A 14,576-nucleotide genomic window follows, 5' to 3' on the forward strand; every position below is an offset into this window, starting at 1 on the left:
ATCCCCAGTAGGAGGTGTGCAAGAGGCAGCTGATCGATGTTTCTCTCCCATCGATGTTTCTAACTCTCTATCTCTCCCTTCCTCTCTGTAAAAAATCAATAAAATATATTTTAAAAAAATAATATAAAGGAATTAAGAAATCTAATGAACAGAACAAACTGCTGAATAAAATAGAATCAGAGGCATGGAAATGGAACAGACTGATGATTCTCAGAGAGAAGGGGGTTGGGGGGCAGGAAGAAATTAAACAAAGATCTTATATGCATATATGCATTGCCTATGGACACAGACAATAGGGTGGCAATTCCTGGGGCAGGGCAGGAACTGGGTGGAGGGAGTAATGGGGGGGGGGGGGGAGAGGCACATCTGTAATAATCTCAACAATAAAGATTTTTTTATAAAAAGTATGACTGAACCCAGCCGGTGTGGCTCAGTGGTTGAATGTCAACCCATAAACAAGAAGGTCAAGGTTCGATTCCAGGTTAGGGTACATGCCCGGGTTGCAGGCTTGATCCCCAGTGGGGTAGGGTACAGGAGGAAGCCGATCGATGTTTCTCTCTCATCATCAGTGTTTCTGTCTCTCTCTCCCCTCTCCTTTCCTCTCTCTGAAATCAATAAAAATGTTTTTTTTAAGTATGACTGAAAGTACTACTAAGCACCAAACACAAAAAGAAAAGGAGAAAACATTTATGAGGATTTATGTGCCAAGAACTGTGCTATGTCTCCTCTTTATTTTAACTTATTCAAGATAAACAACCCTATGTAGTGAGTACTATTATCCCCACTTTACAAATAACTTCCTGATGCCATACAGAGCCAAGATTCCAATGTACAGCACACCAATTTCAGAGCCCTAAACAAAAGTTTTTGCTCTTGAAAAGCCTATTGTCTAATACAAAAACAGACAAGTTACAAGACAATATTATTAGTATCACAACATAGGATGCTCTGAAAGCACACATGAGAGATTTCTAATAGTCTACAGTCTAAGTAAAGGCTTTCAAGATGATGCTATAATAAACCATTCAGAACAGAAAAATGACCTGGTCCACACTCTCTAAAAATAGCTGATAGCCAAATGGTCAAGAACCCTAATTCTAATATCTTATATAAGCAAATAATCTCTCACTAATGTTATATAGCAAATGCTGTGCTGAACTATGTCTAGTATTCCATAAAATCTGCAGGTCGATTTAGATACTCCAGGCAGCCATACCTGAAACCCCAAACCAGGATACATAACCCTCTGAAGCTTTCCTGTATGACACATCCTATGCTGCCCCATCCTTGCTACACTCCCCTTTTTTTTTATGTTTCTCCAATATGACTGTCGGCTCCTTAACAGCCTCTTATCTCTGCTTCTCTCATACTGAATTCATGCTTTGCCATGTAAATAAAACAATGTCAGAGAATGAAACGAAATGTATAAAGAGCCAGAGAGCTATAACACTCCATACAATAAAAAATGACCTTTCATACTCATCATGATATTAACTTTTACCTGAAAATATACACTCAGGAAATCTAAATTTAAGGGACACTCATAAGAAAAGTATTAAGTACAAACATGTGACAACCTATTCTTAAGTTTTTCTACCCACCACATCCTCAAAAACATATTTTTCTATGGGGGGGGAGGGGAGCAAAAATACATAACTATACCTTTCCCACGTTTGTTCAATCTACGTTAAAAAAAAAAAAAAAAAAAAGAGAGAGAGAGAGAGAGATTTAATGAATGGTGCCTGTTGATAATCCCAGCTAAATGAAAATGTTACCTTGGGTCTATCAAGCTATTTTGAGGTATCAGAATAGAAGAAAAGTCACCCATTACAAAGACTCATAGATTCTTAATGCTAGAAGGATCTTCGAGGTCACCTAATGTTATTTACATATGCTCCTTATTGTAGAGAGAATTCAGATCACTAGGAATCATCCAACCCACTTTTACTCAATACACCACAACCTTTCTACCTTCCTTTAGCATTTACACACTGATCCTCTGGACTCACACAAAATATGTCTTCTACTTTGCAGTGTAGCCTTTCAAATTCTCATTTGTTTGACTTATTTTATGCCATTAGTGATTGCAAAATAATATATGTAATCTAGCTGATCTAGTTCAAAGATTTCTTTGGTTTCTCAAAACTAACTAGTAAAATGAAAACATCAGGCACATTTATAGGTGTTATTTTGTAAACCTTACCTTTTTCACCCTCATAACCACCCTATGAAACAGACAAGGCAAGTCTCATCATCCCCATATAAAGAACCATCAATATAGAGTAGGACTTGAGAGTCACTACTAGGACAATTTAGGCAGATTTAGGAGCAAAAGAGACCTGCTTCTTAAGAACTCTGATTTTAAGCAAGTGAATGAACACTAAACCGAATGTTTCCTCAGCTGAAAACTGGAAATAGTATAATAGCTCCTACCTCACACAGTTATTGTGAAGATTAACTAGGTAATGTGCATTATCTTATAACTAACTCATTAAATGTTAGTTATTATTAATTATGCAAAAAGAAAAAACTGTGGTAAATCCCTTATTCTCTCTGAATTTCATAGCAGCACTACATCAAGAAGTCCTGTTTTACCTACATTGTCTTCTACAAAATCAGAATGTTTTTAGTTATTTGCAGCTTAATGACTATTTTTCTTTACACACACACACACCGACACCTCCTGGCCAATTAAAATTTCCAAAATCTACTATTGTCATCCTCTTCCAAACCCAATTCTCAAAAGCACAAATTTGCTAAAGCGCTTCTTTAGGAAAGTGAATTCTCAGTGCAACATAATAAAGTTCTACTATGATTCGCATACAAACATACTGAGATGTATATGCAAAATGGGAAGTATCACATTAATTGCTAAACAAACAGGCTTCCCTAACCTACTATTATTGCATTATCTTTTAAAACTATCTGATATCTTCAAATGATAGAGATTGCTATTTTAGTGTTTGTGAAACCAAGTGCAACAGGAGAAACCTGTTTCATCTATCAGAACTATTGACAATGTTGACAAGAAATACAAAATGCAGGCCAAAATTTAAAAAGAAAAAAAAAACCCTAGAGGCCAAGATTCATTAGTGAAAATTAAGCTGCATAACTTTTTTTTAATAAACTTGATTTGCCTAGGAATAATTCCTGACACTTTTTGTTTGTTTTTATTAATCCTCACCTGATGATATTTTTCCATTGATCTTTTAGAGAGAGTGGAAGAGAGAGGAAAAGAAAGAGTGAAACATCGATGTGAGATAAACACATCGATTTGCTGCCTCCTGCACGTACCCCTTCCAGGGCCCAGGCCGGGGAGGAGTCTGCAACAAAATTACATGCCCTTGGCTGGAATCGAACTCAGGACCCTTTGATCCACAGGCCAATGCTCTATCCACTGAGCCAAATCGGTTGCGCAAGCTGCATAACACTTGCATAAAAATTCCCATTAACTACCCAATTTTCCCATTAACTACCAGGAACTTTGTGTTAGTGTTAGAATCTATTCTAGACTACTGAAGGGGGGAAATGGATGGAAGAAAGAAGACATTAACTGAATTACAATTCAGTACTAACTTGATAGGCAGTAACATATCTTTGTTAACACAAAAAGACTAGGGCAAAGGCAAATCAAAACATTAGTCCAAACATGGCCGTTAAAATATGAGAGGAAGTTTTAAAATGAAAGAATACGATTCAAGACAAAAGAGGTTTGTGGAACTAAAACAATAAATGAATGAGATATGATGGCAAATGGCCGCTGAAATAACAAAATTACAGTAAAATAATCTAAGAAACCGAACTGTTGCCAGTATATGTAAAGGCTCCCTTTAATGGTTGACGGTTTCACTAACGTATAATCTATTCAAAGTGTCATACCAAGATAAATTTACTACAGAGAAACAAACTACTCAAGCAAATACCTAATTACCACTTTAACAACCGTTTGTATTTACATAATGCTCTTAGCAGAGGGCCTCAAAATGACAACCACATCTTGAAGCACGGAATAAATACTCTACATGGTTTATCAAAACTAGTGTTATTTGTCTCTTAAACCTTAAAAACTGAAAAACACGGGCTTATATTTTTTCTAAAAATAGTGTTTGTTATTTGCATCCTCTGTAATGGAAGTCTGATTTTAAAGTCCTGCAATTTGCATTACTGCTAATAATAAGGGCAGAATACAAGTGTATATGTGGGGTAGAAGAGAGGCTGAGAAATCCTTCACTGGTACGTGAATGAGTTCTACACTTGCCTTTTAAAATGTGCCCCTTTCTTGGAAATTTTGCATATAAAAAATCCTTTTGGGTATGCATTACTTTCATAATTGTAACTATTTAACATGACAGTCTACAAAGAGCTAGACATTTGTTTTTAGATATTTGCCAGGTAGACTGTATTTTCACCACAAATTCCTACAACTAATAGGGGTGTCTGTGTGTGTGTGTGTGTGTGTGTGTGTACACATACACATAGACACATCTATGTATATGTGTATATCTTTAAAAAATGTTTGCATAGTTTAAGTTAAGGACATCAACATCACATTTTGTACCACAAAAAAAAAAAAAAAAAAAAATGATGGTAGAAAATTTGGAAGGATTCTAATAAACTCAATTTGTAAAGCCTAACACATCTTCCTCCCTGCCCACCGCCCCCGCCCCCCCCCAAAAAAAAAAAAAAAAAAAAACCAATAAAAAAAGAGACTGTGCTGACATGATTAGCTAGTCCATTCAACTGGTGGGAGGTATCAGGCAGGTTGCATCTGAACTTTTATCATGCTACTTGGGGTGTGCTGTCTTGTGGAGCAGTTCAGATGAAACTTCCTAAAATGACAGGACAATATATATACTTTACGTATCAGAAGCTTAAATAAATGAGGAACACAGTATATACAAGACACTATTCATACTTATTATGGAACCAAAGCTTATCCTGAAGATTCTTTGTCGACCATTCAGAAGTCAACTGGCTTTTTTTCCCCCCCTTTTTTTTTTTTTTACAAACCAAGTAGCTATTTACTATAGCAACTTCATTACCAAGATTACCAAAATTTTCCACACACTTCCAACAGTCTCTGTATGTGTTGTTACCTGGGCAACAGTCTAAAAGTGGTTTTACCTTTATAGAACTAGTGGGTCAAAGAGAAATAAAGCTTCTTCATATTGACTGTACATCATTTTAATTAGAAGCAATAAGTGTGAAATCATCAACAGACAGAAAACCTTGAGAACTGCCACCAGTGCCTCATTTTGATTAACAGACACAACTTGAGGCCATTTATCTTCATTTCCAGGCACCTAATTCCACTGTGGAACAAGGCAAGCTCCATCTAAGACTTCAAAACATCCTGTCATACAGGCTGTCACACACATAAATGCTGAAATCCAAGGAACTTCTTTGAGTGAAAAAAATCTATCAATCCTTCCCACAGCTGGCTGTGGTGTGAAATACCCGGCCTTGCCGCCCTAAATTCTGAAAGCTAGTCAGCTCAGCAGAGCATCTATATAAAATGCCTTTCTGTCCGAACCAGACCTGCCTCCAAAAATTAAGTCCCAGTTATTTAAAAAACACATTTTAGAGGGCACTTTGAAAAGACTTTCAAAACAGTTTCCTGCTCTGCTACAGCCAATTTGATGTTGTCTATTTGGCAAAACAAAAAATAATGGTATCTCCTTACAAAAAAAATAAAAATATTTTTCCCTTTGCAACAATTTTAGGACTGTAAACTTAAGGTTGTTTCCCTAACACATACTTTTCCCTTCAGCTTTTACTCTAAGAATAGATACCTAAGTGTTCTTTGCGTCATATTCTAATCAGGAGCATAGCATATAAAGTTTATTTAATGTTAAGAAGTATTGGGTGATCCTAGCTGGTTTGGCTCAGTGGATAGAGCATCATCCTGCAGACTGAAGGGTCCCGGGTTCAATTCCAGTCAAGGGCATGTACCAGTTGTGGCTTGATTCCCCAGCCCTGGTCAGGGTGCATGCAGGAGGCAACCAAGTGTCTCTCTCTCACTTCAATGTTTCTCTCTATCCTTCCCTCTCTCTTCCACTCTCTCTAAAAATCAATGGAAAAATATCCTCAGGTGAGGATTAACAACAACGAAAAAAGAAGTACCGGGTGACTCCAGAAACAAAAATGAAAGGTAAACTGAAAAGCAGAAAGGGGCACTGGCATTCAAGGCTCTTCACCATCTGGTGCTGACTCTTTCTTGCCTAGCTCTTTCCCTTTATGCCTTTTGATCACCATGGCCCCGAAAGGCCTTTCTCTCTATACTATTTATCTTATTTCAACATGTCCAAATCCTATCCATTCTTCAAAGCATGGTGTAAAAGTCATCATTTCCTTTGTCCTTCAACTAAAAGTAATCTCTCCCTCCTCTCACTAAACCAGTGGTTCTCAACCTTGGCTGCACATTAGAATCACCTGGGAATCTTTTTAAAATCCTGGTTTCTGGGCCTCATCCTCTGGAAATTCTGTTTCTTTGTTATTGGGTGGGGCCACAACATTAGTAACAAAGAAACAGAATTTCTGGAGGATGAGGCCCAGAAACCAGGATTTTAAAAAGATTCCCAGGTGATTCTAATGTGCAGCCAAGGTTGAGAACCCCTGCACTAAACTCTTGTAGTACCTTATCTATATTTCTTTACTACACAATACTTTCTGCCTTACATTATCTTTGCTTCCATATTTAACCCCCCACAAGAGCACAAAGGCCTCAGGGTCAAGGTTCATGCCTTAAGCATCTCTATTCAAAGTGCTTAATACAGTGTCTTGCACATACTAGTATGAGGCCCTTCAACTGAGCTACATGAACAGCTTGGGTTAAGACAAAAGAGAAGTCCATTAGAAACAACTCCAGATTAGGAGTCCAGAGACCTGGCATTATTAACAACTAACTATATAGCCTTCAACTTTAGTCTTTTAGCATGTATATCTGCAAACTAAAGAGGTGGACTAAACCACTGTAAGCTGCTACATCAACTGGCTGTAAAACAAATTAAGGGGTCAAAACCCAGATTTTTTTAAAAAATATCAAAGTGTGTTGTAGGCAGTAGAGTGCTATAAATGTTTAACAGTTGCTATACAGAGTGGAAAAAACCCTAAAATATACCATTAGCTGATTCCCCTGGTGTAAATACTGCCACCATGGCTGATTTCAATCTACCAACATAATGTCACTGAACATGGACTAAGTGGGAAGAGAAATGCATAACTGCCTTGCAAACCAGTATGATGAGCCAGCTCTAGCAAGGTCCTAAAAAGGTAAGTATTGTTTTGCCAAACTTCTCTTTCAGCTTTGTGAGCATGTGTTGAATCAGGGTATAAGTATTTCTTACTATAAGTCACAATCAAAACAATTTAATAAATATTCAGCTAAATAATCACCTAGTCTCTTCCACATGTACTACACAATGCAATAAATCTTACTCTTGGGTACATCTGTAGTCTCTTCACCACAATTTGTATTTCTCTGCAAAAATGAAAGTAACACAGGCAAAGTATAGGGAGTGGAAATTTGGCTTAGGACGTATCAGCAAAGGACCAAGATTCTCAGCCTTTGTTCAGCCCCACACACCTGAGGGACACAATATATTCCCACAAGTAGCAAAGGCTCATTTAGCGAAGGGTTGAGGGAAGAGGAGGAAAGGAAGAGAAAACCTATAGTTTGAAAACAAAAATCCAAATATTGTGATGTTTGTGCCACACCCCCACCCCTCAGAGAACCTGGGTACAGAGAATACCAATATTGTAATAAAGTAAGTTTCCATACTTAACATTTCCAAGCCAAATTCCCCAGCATAAACTTGCATCCCTCAATGAGACCTCCATCACTAAGAATTCCCTACTGGAATTAAGTTTTTGCCATGGACTAGAGACAGGTAGTATTTACTGAATTTAGAATAGGCAAGGGGGAAAATACCACAGCAAACAGTTGTTAGACTTCGTAGTGTGGGAAAATCAGGCTTTTATTCAAAAAATACTTTATTTTCTTACTTCTTATTTAAGCTTTCTAAACTGGGCAAAGAGAGGAAAAGTTTCTTGAATATATTTTTGGCTGTACTATGTCTATCACAACAAAATCTGTAACCAGATTGTTCATGAGTGTTTATAAAGAATTGTTTTCTATTTTTAAGACTATTTAGAAAACAAGAAGGCTCAGAATTTCAAATCTTAGCCCAAATCTAACTCCAAATCAATTGAATATATGCCTAAAAGTTTCCCAGGAAAATCCCCAAAAATTACACCAAAAAATTCCCCCCAAAAATGTCAGAAAGGAGTCAGCATGAGCACAAACTTACTATACTCAAAACAATGATGGCATCCTATCTGCTGAATGAGTACAATATGGCAAGTAAATGAAGTATGAAAAGGAGAATGTTGAGATACAAGTTCTGCTTAATCCCATCTTCTTTATTAAGGTCCATTGATCATAAAGTGAAAATCACTCCCCACTCTGAAAAGCCAAGAGTCAAATCAAGTCACCATGCTGAGAATATTAATGCTCTCCTTAAAAATTGAGTATGTTGCCCAGCCTGCGTGGCTCAGTGGTTGAGCTTCGACCTATGAACCAGGAGGTCATGGTTTGATTCCTGGTCAGGGCACATGCCTGGGTTGTAGGCTCAATCCCCAGCGTGGAGCGTGCAGGAGGCAGTCAATCAATGATTCTCTCTCACTGATGTTTCTAGCTCCCTCTCCTCCTTTCCTCTCTGAAATCAATAAAACTATCTTTCTTAAAAAATTTGTGGGACATAGCAAAAAACTCTGATCATGGGAATCCCATAGGCTACAGTATCTATTTTATTCTCCAAACACCCTCTATCCAGCCATAATCATCCCCACACCACTTCAAGACAATGGCAAGCTAGAATGCAGACCCTAAATACAAAAAATGTTTGCTACTACTCTCTTCAGAGTTAATCTCTACAAGCCTGGCTATCTCCCACTCATAATATTTTTACTCAGCACAACAGAATTCCTCCTTTTGACTACTCCAAAAGAATGGATAAAAATGCTTTCAGCTTTAAAGCTGTTTCATCTGAGTTCAAATAAATATACAAGAATTCAACAAATTCAGAATGGATTAAGGCAAAAACAATTTTTTAAATACAAATTTTAGAAGTCATAAATTTAGAATCAATTAGCTGAAATATGAAAACTCCTGCTTCACATGCCTAATAAAAGTCTGTCATCCAAATAAAAAATATCATAATAACTACTAGAATGAAAAGAAAATTATATAAATCATGCAACAAGTAGCAAAGGAATAACAATTCTCAGACTATCTCAACTATAATATATACAGATTGGCATCAAATAACTCAGGCCCCAAAAAAGCTTCATACATTTATAGTCACATCTTTTTAGGTCTATTCACTATATGCCCCAGTAGTATTGGGACCTACTACCTGTTTCTAGCTTTCTAGCATACAAAGTAGGCCATATAATATGTTCACATGTTAATCACTGCCCAATGACATCCAATTCTTCCCAGATGACTTATTAATACATAACATAAGAGCACAGTCCGGCTGGGCGTGGCTCAGTGGTTGAGCCTTGACGTAAGAACCTGGAGGTCACAGTTCGATTCTGGGTCGGAGCACATGCCCAGGTTATGGGCTGGATCCCCTGTATGGTGCGTGCAGGAGGCAGCCCATCAATGATTCTCTCTCAACATTTATGTTTCTCACTCTCTCCCTCTCCCTTCCTTTCTGAAATAAATAAAAAATATTCTTTTTAAAAAAAAAAAAAGCACATTTTGAACCGATTTAATACAGACACCAGTCTAACTCAGAGTCTCAACTAACTCCCCAAGCAGGTGAGCACTTAATACAATTTTATGATATTGTATACATGAAATTCCTCTTGCCTTTCCCCTCTGCAATTTCATCATCAGTTTCATACGGGACTCTCTATTGAGACAATGAATCACAGCCCAGTTCTCCAGGGCTACCAGCTCGTGGACCAATATTTTCCATGGGCAAACTCCACTCCCCATTTGACCGCAAGCGGACTTCATGTTTGTATCTCCTGCTGTCCTAGTATTGGATATCTTCCGAAGTACAGCAGAAACCAAATATAAAAACACGAGTCTGAGAAAAGTCAGCAGGCTTTCATGCAATTGTGTTTCCAGAATCGCAACAAGCAACCATGTACCTCCTCCCGCCGTGGATGCACAAGGAAATGTACATGTATTAAACCTGCAGGCCTTGAGGTCAGTTTCCAAACAGCACTGAAATCCGTCAGGCAAGCAGAAGTTCTCCCTATCTGAGACTGGCGGTTCCCTTCACTTTCATGAAACCCTCAATTCCGCCACGGACCACCTAAATCGGGGTACGTTTTCCAAGGTCAGCCTTCCCACGAGGTCCAAGGGGCATACCCAGCACCAGGGGTTAGAAACCCGGGCGGTGAGGTCCCCTGGCGCCCCCGTCCACACGCGGACGCACGGCTGCCCGCCCTGCACCGTGGCGACCCGTGCGAAGCCCTCGCCCGTCCCAGAAACTTGGACTCGGCCGACTCTCGGGACTCAGCACCCACGACCTGGACGGGGCTGTCGGGCCAGGCGGACGGTCCGTCCGCGCGGGGCGTTCCTCGCAGGTGGACATCTGCCCAGGACGCAGCCCGTCCCACGCGGCAAAACCACAGGACTCCACAGCCGAGCCGAGCCGAGGCGAGCGAGTGCCGGGCGGAGACGAGGGAGTGCGAGGGCGCGACCCGGTCACGAACGGAAAGAAACCCGAGTGTGGGCAAGAAAACACCCCACCAGGCGCCGCGGGGCTGCTGCGGCGGCGACCCCGGCGGCGGCCACCGCGGAGGCGAAGGCAATGTCAGGAGGGCACGGCCGGGGCCGAGCGCCCCAGTGGCCACCCGCCCCCAGGTGAGAGGCGCCCACCCCGCCCGCCCCGGCCGCGAGGAGCCGCCACCCCGGAGAACCTCGCAGTCCGGGCGGCGATCGACCGTCCCGAGCGCGCCCCGTGCCCTCCTCCCGAGGTCCCCTCGCAGCGCGGCCCGGCCCGGCCCCCTCCTCGACCCTCCTCCCTCAGCTCAGCCCCGGAGCCAACACCCCCGCCCGGCCCGCCGCCCCTGGCCACCCGGCCGCCCGCCGGCCCCTCAGGCAGCCGCGACCGCCTCACCTCCTCACGTCCCCGCGGGCAGGGCCGCCACAACTCTGCCAGGCGCCGCGTCCCCGCCGCCGCCCGCGCTCTGCGGCCGGGCCGGTCCCGTTCACTCCGCGGCAGCCGGAGCCGCGGGAGGCGGAGGGAGCGAGAGGGCGGGGGAGAGGCCGCTGGCAGGAAGAGGCGAGGAGGGAGCGGGCCGCGGGGGAGGTGCATCGGGGACGCGCACGTCGAACCATCGGGAGCGGCGCGCGCGCTCCCGGCGGCGGCGGCGGCGGCGGCGGCGGCGGCGGCGGCGGCGCGCGCGGCCCTGGCCTGGCCGCGGGGCTGCCGGACTGGGGGCTGGAGGTCCCGCAGGACCTGGGCTGTTGGAGGGGGGACCCGGGAAGGGGCGAAAGCGGCTCGCCGCCCTCCGGAACCGCACCCCGGGACGCCACAGCAGCGGTTGCGAGTTGTTGGAGAATTCTGAGTTGGGGACGATGGTTTTCTTGCTCGTAAACCTGGTTTCCATCCTTTCGTTAATGTCCAGTCCTCCTCAAAGAATACGAACTCTTGTCTGTGTCTCTTGCACGGTGTCACGAGCTCATGAAACGCTCCCTTGTTAGTGGGTCATGTGGGACTCGGGGAGATTGGAGAGAGAAATAACCCACGGGGTTGAACAGAGAGCGCTAAGCACTGCTTGGTGTTTATAAGAAGAAAACGTGCACCTCTTTTTCCGTTGGGGTAATAAATGGAGGTGTACAAACGAGGTAGAGATAAAATAACCAACTCTTTTCCTCTACAAATAATGTACCAAAAAAAATAAAAGCATTGATCCTTGAACTGTGTGGACTTTCTCCTTTCTGGATCCTGCAGCCAGAAATGACCTGTAAATGTTCCCGATTTCCTTTGCACTTTGTTTCTATGTTTGTGGCACCTAATATTCAACCTTATCTGGGTAAATCTGCGCAAAATTTTATCCCCCTAGGAAATCCTGGAGAACCTGCTTCATCCGTTTTTGCGTCTTCCACAAAGCCTAGCATAGTGCACAGCTCATAGAAAGTACTCCAGCCCTGGCCAATTTGGTTCAGAGTATAGAACGTCAGCCTGCAGACTCAAGGGTCCCAGGTTCGATTCCAGTCAAGGGCATGTACCTTGGTTGAGGGCACATCCCCAGTAGGGAGTGTGCAAGAGGCAGCTGATCGATGTTTCTCTCTCATCCATGTTTCTAACTCTCTGTCCCTCTCTGTAAAAAATCAATAAAATACATTTAAAAAGAAAAGAAAGTACTCCAGCCCTGGCCGGTTTGGCCCAGTGGATGGAGCATCGCCCTGGGGATTGAAGGGTTCTGGGTTTGATTCCGGTTGGGGGCATATGCCCGATCCCCAGTGGGGGGTTGTGCAGGAGGCACCCCATCAATTATTCTCTCATCATTGATGTTTCTATCTCTCCCTTCCTCTCTGAAATCAATAAAAATATAAAAAATAATAAAAATTAAAAAAAGAAAGTACTCCATAAGTCAGCAGTTCTCAACCTGTGGGCCGCGACCCCTTTGGGGGTTGAACGACCCTTTCACAGGGGTTGCCTAAGACCGTCGGAAAACACATATATAATTACATATTGTTTTTGTGATTAATCACTATGCTTTAATTATGTTCAATTTGTAACAATGAAAATACATCCTGCATATCAGATATTTACATTACGATTCATAACAGTAGCAAAATTACAGTTATGAAGTAGCAACGAAAATAATTTTATGGTTGGGGGTCACCACAACATGAGGAACTGTATTAAAGTGTCGCGGCATTAGGAAGGTTGAGAACCACTGCCATAAATGCTACTGCCGAACAAGTGAATATAGTGCAGCAAGACTTCATTAAGTACAGGGTCTAATGATTTGGCTCTACAATGACTCCTTTAATTTGAAATTTTCCCTTCTGTCCCACGTCAATTCCCCTGCACTCATTTGCCCACCTAGATCCAAAAGCTTCTGAGAAATAATGACATTTGTCAACAAACCTTCTCCCTCAAGTTCTTTTTCTTTTTTCGTAATTTAAATGTCTATAGAACAAATCCGGTGTGGCAATTGTGTGATTTCTCCTCCCTGAGGAGCTCCTTCTCTGAGGTCCTTTAGTAACCTCTGTATTCCAAGAGTATACCTAGCTCTGGGCCCGACTCAAATGCTGGAATTTTTATATTTAATCAAGTTAGGGTTAGAATAACTCAAATCATCCATTGATTTCCTGAGATAGTACCTACTAATAAATCAGCCAAGAAGTAGGTACTGAGCCTCTACTGAATAAAGTACTAGTAAAATTACACTAGGCACCATGACAAAGTCACAGATGAAAAAGCTGTAGTTCTGCCTCCTGGTATCTCCTAAATAGACAGAAGCTTTTTGACAAAAAGGGCAGCACTGTGGTAATTATCTGCACTCAGTAAGAGAAAATAAAATTTTTAAATGGTAAGTCCAAAATAAATACCGTGTTCCCCAAATTCAGTTCCCTAGGCCTCTGAAAGCAGTAACAGTGGTCACCATGGGCTGTTCAATCCTATTAAAGGGGAGCATAACATCTAAGTCACTAGTACAGGATCAACCCATGTGCCAGCTTGTTACCAGGAAAAGGAAAACTCTGTCCCATGGCCACATGTCACACCTCTAATCACCAGGGGTCACTCTGTAACACTGAACTGTTCCTCACAATAGAACCTAGATAAGAGATGTCACACGAGAACCTAGATAACAGGCAAGTCACAGGAGAACCCAGATAAGAGACCGTGGAGGTGATTTGGTAGAAACTCATCCTTACCACAAGAAAAACAATTCTTAAGTACATGCCAAAGAATTAATAATAAAACATTCCTCATATGGTGTGTGCTGCTCACTCCTCTCCCCACTATGGCTTCCTTTACATTAAAACTATCCTAGCAGCCCAAGTCCAGGAAAGGACTGAAGTTCTTACTTTTGCAGAAGGTGTTATAAAATATTCTACATGGTAGAAACTGGTGGCCTAGGCCCAGATCTAACACACAAATATAGTTTGTCTAAGCATCTGAATGATGCTTCAAAAAAATTAGCCAAAGCCAAAAGTTAAAAGTCCGAAGATTTCACATGCATTCCCGACTTCTCTTTAAAACGTAGATTTGGCCCTAGATGATTTGGTTCAGTAGATAGAGTGTCTGCCTGCGGACCAAAGGGTCCCCGGTTAGATTCCGGTCAAGGGCAGGTGCCTTGGTTGCAGGCTTTTCCCTGGTGCAGGAGGCAACCAATCGAAGTGTTTCTCTCACATCAATCTCTCTCTCTCTCTCTCTCTCTCTCTCTCTCTCTCTCTCTCTCTCTCTCTCAAATTCAATGGAAAAATGTCCTTGGGTAAGGATAGAAATAAATAAATAAATAAATAAATAAATAAATAAATAAATAAATAAATAAATAACGTAGAAGATTTGGTAACAGTGGGCTTACATTTTCAC

General features: G+C 41.8%; 1 protein-coding gene across 1 annotated transcript in view; it reads right to left on the minus strand.

Moving 5' to 3' along the window:
* The window catches only part of RABGAP1L (RAB GTPase activating protein 1 like), a 434,830-nt gene extending 423,567 nt beyond the window's left edge, over positions 1 to 11,263 (minus strand). Inside the window, exon 1 of the mRNA XM_036342969.1 lies at positions 11,142 to 11,263. The gene's annotated coding sequence lies outside the window, so the exon portion shown is untranslated. The remainder of the gene's footprint in view (positions 1 to 11,141) is intronic.
* Positions 11,264 to 14,576: the final 3,313 nt, after the last annotated feature.

The sequence above is a fragment of the Myotis myotis genome, unplaced genomic scaffold (genome assembly GCF_014108235.1).
Source record: "Myotis myotis isolate mMyoMyo1 unplaced genomic scaffold, mMyoMyo1.p scaffold_m19_p_18, whole genome shotgun sequence".
Classification (NCBI taxonomy): domain Eukaryota; kingdom Metazoa; phylum Chordata; class Mammalia; order Chiroptera; family Vespertilionidae; genus Myotis; species Myotis myotis.